A 10,463-nucleotide genomic window follows, 5' to 3' on the forward strand; every position below is an offset into this window, starting at 1 on the left:
TTTAATCCTTCACATCATCTGATATAACTCATTAAGTGTGTTTTTTTTCTTTTAATTAGCAAACACACTCCAAAAAAAGCAAAGCCTAGAAAGTTTTTACACGCAATAAAAACTGAACTCAAAATTGTCTTCGAGTACGAAAATATTCTCTCTTTGGGTGCAGACTTATCTTTTGAAAGGAAAAAGAGAGCTTCATTGGCAGAGCGTATGAAAACGAACTCCATAATTCATGACAGTACCCAGAAAAAAAAGTTCTTCTCCTTCTCCAGGAGGACTGGAAAGGGCACTTTTATTTATCTTCTGGACAGACAAAAATAGTAGAACCTAGACCAGATATGCTGTAATTAATGTATCCAAAGGTCAACAGGCAATGGTATTTATACAATAGATGAGTGCAGACTACGCTGGTTTTAGTATTAATCACCAGGATTTGAAAATAGCATTGTTTTCTCACTAGGTAAGAACTTCAGAAAGTTTCAGAAATGAAAAAGAAGAAAGTGTTTGTCTTTTTTTTCTTATCCCTGCCTGCTATTATTTTTAACCAATTGCATTTTACCTCCCGAGATGTAGTATTGGGGACCAAAACGCCTGAGTTTACAGTTGCCCAGATCTGCCAAAAACAGACCCAGACTACCTCACTAGTTGTGTGGAGGAAACTAAATTAAGCGAGGGCAAACACCAACTGGAAAGTTGTCAGTTTACTGAATGAATGGCTTCATTTTACACACCAGTTAGAATATCTTAATCAGAATATATTTCTGTTCAAGGCCAATACTTTTACTACCAGGTGGCAGTTTGTTTTAACTGAAACTGTATTAAAAATGTAATTTATTTCCACTTTACTTTCACCTAACAAAAAGGGTTGTCAGATTCCCAGCCTGTCATGTTCAAAAATATTTAACCATAAACTTTCTCACAATGTTATATTTGGTGTTACCCACAAACCTTTATTAAAGCGATACTGCCAGTGTGGCTGCAGTTAAGATCTGAGAAGGTTTCTATTAAGATTATTACATTAAAATATTGTCAAGAGTTTATAAGAGACATAAATATTCATACATCCACGCCCCCCCCCCAAACTTAGCAGGAAAGTTCCACATAAAAAGAAAAATTTAAATACATACCCAAAGTTGCCTGTTTGTAATTAAAATTTTGGTTTTTTCCTACACGTCTTTGCTAATTTTTTAACTCTTTCGCACTGTAATGTAAAATAGTTTTGTTTCAAAGCAAGTGCCTGATAAAGTGCTAAAAGAGGTAATTCACATGAACAGAAAGTAATTAGTCATTGTTTGCACAATGCTTTGAAAATATAAAACCCTATGTGTCACCTAGCATTAAAATATAATATGCTTGAAATACAGAGATTTAACAAGCAACCATTGCATCTTACAGACACCCCAGTCCACACAGAGGAATTAGCACTGTGCTGTTATTAATGTACAATCACAATATGTGAATAATAATATTCTTCACACGCAGCCAGAGCACGCACGATAATAGTGCATACTATAAAAGTTTACTACGAGCGATACACGACGCATGATAGAGCAACAATCCTGCTAAGGACTCATAAAATAACACTGAATTTACTCGATCGCCGATAAAGACAGAAGGCAACTCACAAAGCTACGGTATAAATTATGCTACAAAAGCATTAAAGGAGGATATAAGAGGATAACCTGGCTGCATCGTGTTTGATGCCCAAAGAAGTCTCAGATCTCTGAAGTTATCATTTACATTTTTTTTTCCTTTATTAACATTACTATGAAATAAAGAAAAAAATAAAGCCATACTCTCACACGCAAAAAGACTGCCCAGTATTACTTAGACACTGTTAGAGGATCAGAAGCAAAACATGTAAACTTAAAAGCTGATGCAACTTTGCCCTTTACTTACTTTGTTGTGACTACGTACATGCAAAGTTTCAAACAGAGAAAAGTTATTATATGCAGCAACAACAAAAAAAGTGATAACCAGACAGAGCAGGGCGGATTATGAGCTGACTGCTCTTCTCGTATCTAATTTCTCTTGGTCTTAAAAAGGTGAAGGAGCCTTCTGTTGTCACAAACAGTCTGAGGATTCACTTGTAGGTAGGCACTGATGCACTACTGGTGCTATGTGGCAAACCTCAGGCAGGTATGCATTTTTCAAGAGGAAAAAAGAAAAAGTCTCTTTCTTTTCTTTTTTTTTTTTACTCTACAGAGAAGTGTTCCACCTCTTTGGTTTGACCACGTTATTAACAAACTTTCATTCAGTGGTTAAAAAAAGGAAAAAAAAAATCTTTCAAAGTGTTGATATCATTTCCAGACAGTCTTGTCAGCATCACAATTTACAGGAAATAGTTGATGTTCTCAAACAAACCCTGTATTTACTCATAGACCCAGAGTACTTAGAAAAAAAAAAAGAAAGAAAGAAAAGAAAAAACAACTCCTCACTCTTTTGGAGATGTTGTTGGTGGTTTTTTTTTCTAAATGTCACTCTGGTGGAATATCTGAGAGAGCCGTCTAACCTAACACACATATTGTGAACATGAGAAAAACACAAAGTGCAGTTCAGAAGACTACTGTAACTTTTATTCTCATTTTGTCCACGTCAGGAACTGGCTCTTACCACTACTTTCCTTTGCTGCCCCTTGCATTTTTAACTCTGGCAGTCTTTTCTGAACGTTCAACTTTTCCTAAAACCAACAGGAAAGTAACATGATGCCACCAACATCCATAGGATTCAGCTGCGTCGCTGAAGAAGACCGCCTGAATGGCAAAGAGTTTGCTGGCTGCTTCAGAGACTTTGCTGAGCCCGATCAAATAAAACCTGCGGCACGTTCAGTGGATGTTTGCCTCCAGCACCGCGCCGGGCACCTGGGACAGGAGCGTGGGGCAGGGATGCTCGCCCCCACGCCCGGCCCTGGCTCCAGCCCTGCCAGGAGCGATGGGAGCCAGGGAGCTCCCCCCTTCCACTGGCTGCACTTGAGAAGTTTGCCACTCGCGGATAGACAGCATCACCCTTTTTAAAAAATAAATGCATTGGAGGGGGGGGGGGAGGATTAAAAAAAAAAAAAAAAAAAAAAGAAAAAAGGCTAGCGGGCCCCACTAGACACGGTGTAGGAGTGCCGGGCTGTCCGAGCGCCGTGATTTGCGGCAGGGAGGCGGATAAACAAAGCCCCCCGACATGTCAGGGCCCCCCCGGCAGGGGTTGGCGGCCCGGGGCAGGGGTTGGGGGCTCGGCACGGCCCGGCACGGCTCCGGCCCCCCGCAGCCCCCCTGCATCCCCGGCCTCGCCTCCATTCATTTCAGTGCCGACAAACGGCCGGGGCAATGAAGCCGGAGGGGGGGGGGCGGGTTAGGGAGGCAGCACCCAGGCCGAGGAGATAGGGGAGAGGGGGAGGAAAAAATAAAAAAGGGGGGGGGAAGATAAAAAGAGGAGGAAAAAAAGAAAAAAAAGAGGCTCGGCGAAGTTGTGGCAGCAGGGGAGAGCCGAGCGCGGGGACGCGGCGCTGCGAGCAGAGCTTCGCCTTTAAGAGGGAAAAGTTTTACGTCTCTCCGTGCTCTGGTTTCAAAAAAAAAAAAAAAAAAAAAAAAAAAAAAAAAAAACACCCGAAAACAAAACAAAACCAAAATCACCAGCACCGCCGCGTCGCCTTTCCCCCGGGGGGGGGGGGAGACCGGCGGGGACCCCGAGCGAGGAGGAGGAAGAAAAAAAAAGGGGGGGGGGGGGGAGGGAGTGAAGGAAGGAAAAAAGACCAAAAAAAAAAAAAAAAAAAAAAACCAACAAACTTTTTCCCAAACTTACTACTCTTCATGTTGGTGCCTCCGCGCCCCGCTTGTCATGGTCCCCGTGCAAACTTCCAGCGGCGGGGCAGGACGGGACGGGGCAGCGCAGGACGGAGGCTGCGGCTCAGTCGGATGCACAAACCCCGGGCGCTCGCCTCCCGCTTCCACCCCCCGCGGCTCCCTTCCCCTCCTCCCCCGGTGCCGGGGCACGGCGGCGGAGATAAGGGCAGCGCCGAGCCGAGCCGAGCCGAGCCGCGCCAGCAGCAGCAGCAGCAGCAGCAGCAGCAGCAGCAGGAGCAGCCGCCGCTCCCCTCCCCGCCTCCGGGCCGGGGGCTGCTCCCCCTGCCCGCCGCCGCTGAACTTGACCCCGGCGGGTCTCAAGGCGCCGCTCCGCAGCCATCGCACATGGCTTTGACCCGCTTGGGGGGGGGGCTTTAGGGGAGGGGGGGGGGATGCACCGAAAAAAGAATAAATCCGGGAAAAAACTGCAATCCGAGAAGCACGTTACACCCACCCCCCTTTTGTTTTTATTTTGCTTTTTGTGTGTTTGTTTTTTTTTTAAGGGGGGGGCACACTCGCTGCCCCCCCCCGCCACACGCTGCCCCCCCAGCACACGCCCCCCCCCTTCCTTCATTCCCACCCCCCCCTCATCCTCCGCGCCGCCCCCTCCCGGCCCCGCCGCGCACCCCCCCCCAACCCCCCCCCCCTCCCCGGCTTTTTAATTTTTAATTTTTTTTTTTTTTTACCTGTTGATCGACCGCCAGCAGCAGCCCCGGCAGCCTGGAAGATGGTGGAGCCGCGGCGCGAGCCATGAACCGTCTCCTGCTGCCGGCGGAGTTGGCCGCGGATTATGTGGCGGTGGCCGGCGGCGGGGGGGGACGGGGGGGGACGGGACACGGGGAGGGCGGGCGGGCGGGGGGCCGCGGCGCTGCCGCTGCTGCTGCCGCTGCTGCCGCTGCTGCTGCCGCTGCTGCCTCCCCCCCTCGGCCCCGCGCCGCGGGGAGGGGGCGACGGGGCCGGCGGTACCGGGCGGGGGGGGGGGGGGGGGGGGCGGGAGCACCGAGAGGGGGGATTTGGGGAGAGGGGAGGGAGTTTAGGGGACGTGGAGGGGGGGGGTCGCGGGCCGGGTCACGGCGCGGCGGCGGCGAGGCGTCGGCCTGCGAGCGCGGGTCGGCCGCCGCGTTATCAGGGGCTGTTATCGCTTGTCAGGACCTCCGTCTCCCCGCATTACGTCAGTTTCAAGACACCGACACTATTAATATCAAAGGAGCCTTCGCGGAGGAAAGCGCCACCCCAGACGGAGCGCCCTTAAAGAGACAGCGCAGGCGGCCCCGCCGCGCCGCCCCCCCCTTCCCTCACACGCGGCCCCCCCTCAGGGCCGGGCCGGGCCGGGCCGGGCCGGCCCCCCCCCGGGGGCGGCCATGAGCGGGGAGCGGGCCGGGCCGCCGAGGCTTTGGCCGAGTTGGGTGTCTGAGGAGCAGCCCGCAGGCCACAGCCGCATCCCCAGCGCGGCCCCCGCGAGGTTTTGGTGCCTTTTTTTTTTTTTTTTTTTTTTTTATCGATCGCATTGATCGCTGGTGTACGGATTTTAAAAAGTCACAACACCGCCACCAACACGGCCTCACAGCACCTCCACCACCTCACAAAAATGACAACGACACCACCAGCACCACCTCAGAGCCGCTGCCCACCCGCGGGACAGGGCACGGGGGGGATGCCCGGGGGGCTCTGCTCGCCCGTCTCCCCCTGCTGCACCGGACAGACAGACGGACAATTCCCTATTCTCGGCTGAACGTGCCCCGTGGGTGCCTTCTCGTTGACACCAAGCACAAATTAGGTCTCGAGCTGCCCTGGAGAAGACCCTACAACTGCCCTCTCTGCTCTGAGCCTCTCCGACTCGAAACGCTCTGCTTTCTCCCCTGCCACAAATTGCCAGGAGCCTGTATGTTAGAGTAAAAAACTCTCTGAGGAGAAGCAGTACGTTAAAAGTTCCCCTGAAAGGGTTTAAAAAACCAAATATAGTAGGCGTTAAAAACTATGTAAACATTTGTTGGGCATTTGGACACAATTTTTTCTGCACTTAGGTGACTTTATATGGCGAGTTTTTTCCTCCTGTGCAAGTCATTTTGAACTGATTTCACATTAAAACACAAGTGTTCTGGTCGCTCGCAACTAGTACCACATTATTCAAATGAGAAGCTGGAAAAGAGTTAAATCATTACGATGTTAGTTAGAGATGAAGCTATTTCCCCCAAAATGCTTGAAATGACATAACATTTTCCTCACATTTTCCTTCCCGAATACATAGCTATAAAGCATAAAACCTTCAGAGATACACGCTGACGCAAATGAAACCCTCCCGTAAAGCGTATGGCGTTTTCAGTCCCCTCTCCAAGCTTAAACATTCTTCATATATGTTTAGGATAATCTACTGGCAGATTTGTAAAGTAATTGCTCATGTAAATCACCCAGCAACACATTTCCCCCTTAAGTTCTTTTGTAGGATTGTCTGATAAAGCGCTTTATGAATAGCAAAGCAATAATTCACATGCAAGAGGTGAGCCTGTCATGTTGCAAATGGAAGGTAGCAGAGAGTTGCAGGCTGCAGCACACGGTGGGATCCCAGAGCCCAGGAGGGAGCACCGATGGGGTCTGCGTGGGACGCCCTCCCTTTGTGCCCAGCAGCACACGGCCAGTGCGGAGCAGTGGAGAAGTTTATGACGGAAAGTGGAGAAAAGTAGCACCAGAATTTAAAGTTTGCTTTAGCAGCAGGGCCATATGCCGTAGCACCTCACTCACATGCATAGGGAGAACGTTTCCTGACTTCATAACCTTCTACTTTTTCTCAGGCTGGAAGTGCCATAGCAGAACTGCAGTCAGAGACGAACCGCTTTCAGGAACCTCAGTGAATGCAGAATTCGGACTAGTGAATACTTTTGTCCCATCCACAGCGATTCAGACCTGTTCTTCTCTGCAGCTCAGGTTCTGTTGTTGCTGCCAAGCCAGACCAGAGTGGCTGTTCGTTCGGAGACACCTTGCCTGTGAAGGGTTAAAATCAGCAGGTATTTTGTCTGATGACTTGGCTAAGCATCTTACAAGCAGGGCTCGAGTGGAAAATATTTAAACAAGGGTTATTCCCCTTTGCTTCTCTGCTCTAGTGAGACTTATTAACGTCTTTTTCTTTTAAAACAGGAAATGATGCCCCCCACACCTTAAATCCTCGCCAGCTCGCATGTGTGCCTGCAGTTCTCCCAGATTTTAGTCACATTATGACAAATAAAACACGGAGAAGATCGGTAACCATGAAAGTGCAGGTTTCAACATGTGGAAACCTTGATAATAAACACACCTTTTTTCACCTGTAGAACAATATGAGATACGTATTTGTAAAAGACATAAGCTTTTTGTGCACATGCTTTTAAAATGAAACCGCAGAAGCTGTTCCTAAGCAGAGATTAGAAAGACAAAATGTGTCTTCATAATTTCAAGTCGACGACTTTAATGAAATGCTCTCAAGAAAACTATGTTACAGTATCTTTGTAAAAAAAGAAAAAAATGCTTGCATGATACATTCTGCATTTCAAGTTAAAGCAGATCAAGAAGATGTCAATATCAATCTGTTTATATTCACCACAACAGAACTGCAGAGAACTTAATAAAAGCAAAAATATTTTCATAAACTTTTTCAGGCAAATTATTTATTTATGAAATAATTTATAAAGAAAATTTTTACCTCATGGCTTAGATACATCGCATATGCTTGTGATTGACACAATATGTTCAGGCTCAAAGGCCTGTACAGCCTTTTTTTTTATTTTTTTATTTTTTATCCTAGCAGGAATATTTCAAAACAACCAACTAATTCATGAAGTCATACAGTAATTGTTTGACAGTTGTTTCTAATATAGAAAAATAAGTTATGTATATTGTTTTCATTCAAATATTTGTTGATTTGTTGTTAGAATCCTTTGACGTTGACATGCCGCAAATTGCATTAGGAGAAATACTGAAGATTTATTTTCATTTATTATCTTCTGCTGTCAAACATTTGCAAAACCACTTAAAGCAAGTTTTATTTCGCTTTACTTGAAACTTATATTCTGCATGATAATAGGTGGTTGCTGAAATAACAAGTCCGGCTTTCTGGTATAGATAAGAACCGAGGAAGCGAAGGCAAAGCAGCAGCAAAGCAAGAAGATACAGAGAAAGTGCTGCTTTCACAGTGAGGCATGAACAAAGTAACTTCTAAATAATCCTCCATTTTTTTTTTACACTCAGGCACATTCTCCATTGAGGGAGAATACAGAGGCCCGTCACAGTTGCTTCTTGAAGGAAAACAGTATAACAGTCATTGTTTATCAAGATGACATAACATGCCATTTATGCCTTTATTGTTTAATGCAGTTTCTCTTTTCTTGTAGTTTACTCAGCGTAGATACAAAGAAGGATTAACAGTTAAGCATAAGGATACTTGTTTTACAATTTCAGCCTTTTAGTGCATAACTTACTTACTTAAAGTACTAGAGCCTATAATCACAATGATTTTACCTGATGGAACATGCATTTCAGAAATATAATCCAACTGTTTACCCTAACACGTCATAAATTGCAATTCTTTACAAAAACCTCAGAGATTGACATCCATTGCTCTTAAATGCCTGCTGCTTTAGCACACATCATCAAGAAAGTATTTCTGTATTATTCTCCCTCCAGTTGGTAGTATATCACTTGAATTCTAAAGACCATTTTCTTTTACTGTCTTCAATAATGAGCATTTTGAGGAGCATTTAGTTATGTGTCTGAGGCACTCCAGCGTGAGTTTCTTGGGAATATAAACACGGCAACTTACAGGATTTCTGCAGACCCACTTCTTTTCCTTGCACAACTTTTGTCACATGAAATCATCAGGAAACTTTTGTTCCCTTTCTTACATGCTGCACAGAGTCAAGTTTCCAAACTTCAAGTTGTGCGCCAAAGGCAAAAAAAACTACCACTGATTTTAAACGAAACGGGACTGGAGACCCTAATGATGTGGTTGAAACGTCTCTGAAAAGAGATTATGCGTTGTGATAGACAGGGCAGCGCTGAGAACAGCCAATGAAACAGCATGCAACAGAAGAGCTAATACCATGGCATGATCCCAGATTCAGCAGATGTTTTCTAGGGGGATTGGATATCTGGTAATGGGAAATGGAACCTTTCTCTTCTCTGTCACCGTTTTTAACTCAGGCCAGTAGTGATGGAAAGGCAATAATATCTAATGCTTCTTTGGTAGCTTTCTCCACTGCGTGGTAGGAACATATCCTCCTGGCTGGACCACACCAGGGCTGTCCGGGGCTCCCCAGCACCCCGGTGACACTGCTGGCATGAGGACCTTGCAGGGAAATGCCTGGAAACCCTCTTTCCCTGGGAGCGGTCTCCTGGGGAGGGATGCGGAACACCGGCTGGGCATGGGCTGCTCCTGCTAATGGCGTGTCTGCAGATAGTTAAATAACTCTGGCAGCCACAAAAGATAATTTATCACTTTACACTATCGTAAAATCTACTAGAAAATTAAAAATGCTAAAACACCAGACTCCTTGAAATCATTTACATGCAGGAATCCACATAATTGTATAGATTTTGATCTTAAAAATGCTATATAAAAGGCATTCATCCAAAGCTCTGAAAAACCTCACATGCACATACACATACATATGGAGTAATATATAATGAGTCTTTCCCAACAAATATCAATAAAAGAAGTGGCAGCCTTTCTTCCCACATTCCAAGCGCAAGTTCAGCAAATCAAAACAACCTGAGCCCCCTGTCCTGTCATCACCCCCAACCAGACAGAGCCACTACCTCTCACTGCCTCAATTCCACGCTCAGCTTCCCTCCAGCACTTCTGGGAAGGCTAATCTGGATCAAGTGCAGTGAAGTCAATGGGAAAAAAAAAGAAGTTATAAATGAGTTCAGGAATCTTTACATTAGGTCCTGCGTGCAAATGGTTTTCTTTCTTATTCATAAGGCTTGTAGTTATGAAATTGTAGTGTTCTGGATATAATATTAAATCTCACTACAATATCTTCTAATATAAAGCAACGATTCCATACAATCAAGGTGTTTGTCTCAAAAGGAGTTTTCTTTCATTTGATTTCCTGTAAATAGCTTTTTCTTTTCCATTTATGATTTTTCAGCATGCTCAAATCTTTATTTTAATGTGACAGACTACAAGCAACAAGTTTTTATTGCAGAAAAGATTTATTTACATAGCTGCTGATGTGAGGTCTCAGATTAAGTTTAGGAGAAGGAAATATCTTTCAAATGTGTATATTTCATATTGCAAAAAACTGCATTTTCCACTCTAATATGAACATTAAATGCCTGCCCACAGAATGGCCTAGGAGGTGCAATAGATGCTATTGAGAATCTCAGACACCCGATGCATTGGTAAAATTGCCAAGATGCTGTCATTATTTTCAATTAAGGGAGTGGGGGGAGGATGCTGGCAAAATTGGTGGGGTGGAAAGAGGCAAAGTCAGACAATAGAGGTAAACGCCGGAATGTAGCCCATGGTATTTAGTGGTCTCTACCAGCCTCCTGTGAAACACTTTAAAACACACACATACAAGGACACACAAAGAGCTACCTTCATCCAGACTAATACATCTAACTTTCAAGGTGTACAGTGCTTTGTGTATGTAAGAGCTT

At 45.5% G+C, this 10,463-nt stretch overlaps 1 protein-coding gene and 1 long non-coding RNA gene across 2 annotated transcripts in view; one reads left to right on the forward strand and one right to left on the reverse strand.

Moving 5' to 3' along the window:
- The window catches only part of TRPS1 (transcriptional repressor GATA binding 1), a 213,895-nt gene extending 209,243 nt beyond the window's left edge, over positions 1 to 4,652 (reverse strand). The window contains 1 exon segment of the mRNA XM_040546917.1: positions 4,517 to 4,652. The gene's annotated coding sequence lies outside the window, so the exon portion shown is untranslated.
- Positions 4,653 to 4,874: 222 nt separating this feature from the next.
- LOC121064814 lies at positions 4,875 to 7,463 on the forward strand. Its single transcript, XR_005816704.1, has 3 exons — positions 4,875 to 5,747; positions 6,748 to 6,832; positions 6,963 to 7,463. It is a non-coding gene; the product is annotated as an uncharacterized LOC121064814 (long non-coding RNA).
- Positions 7,464 to 10,463: the final 3,000 nt, after the last annotated feature.

This window comes from Cygnus olor, chromosome 2, assembly GCF_009769625.2.
Source record: "Cygnus olor isolate bCygOlo1 chromosome 2, bCygOlo1.pri.v2, whole genome shotgun sequence".
NCBI classification, from domain to species: domain Eukaryota; kingdom Metazoa; phylum Chordata; class Aves; order Anseriformes; family Anatidae; genus Cygnus; species Cygnus olor.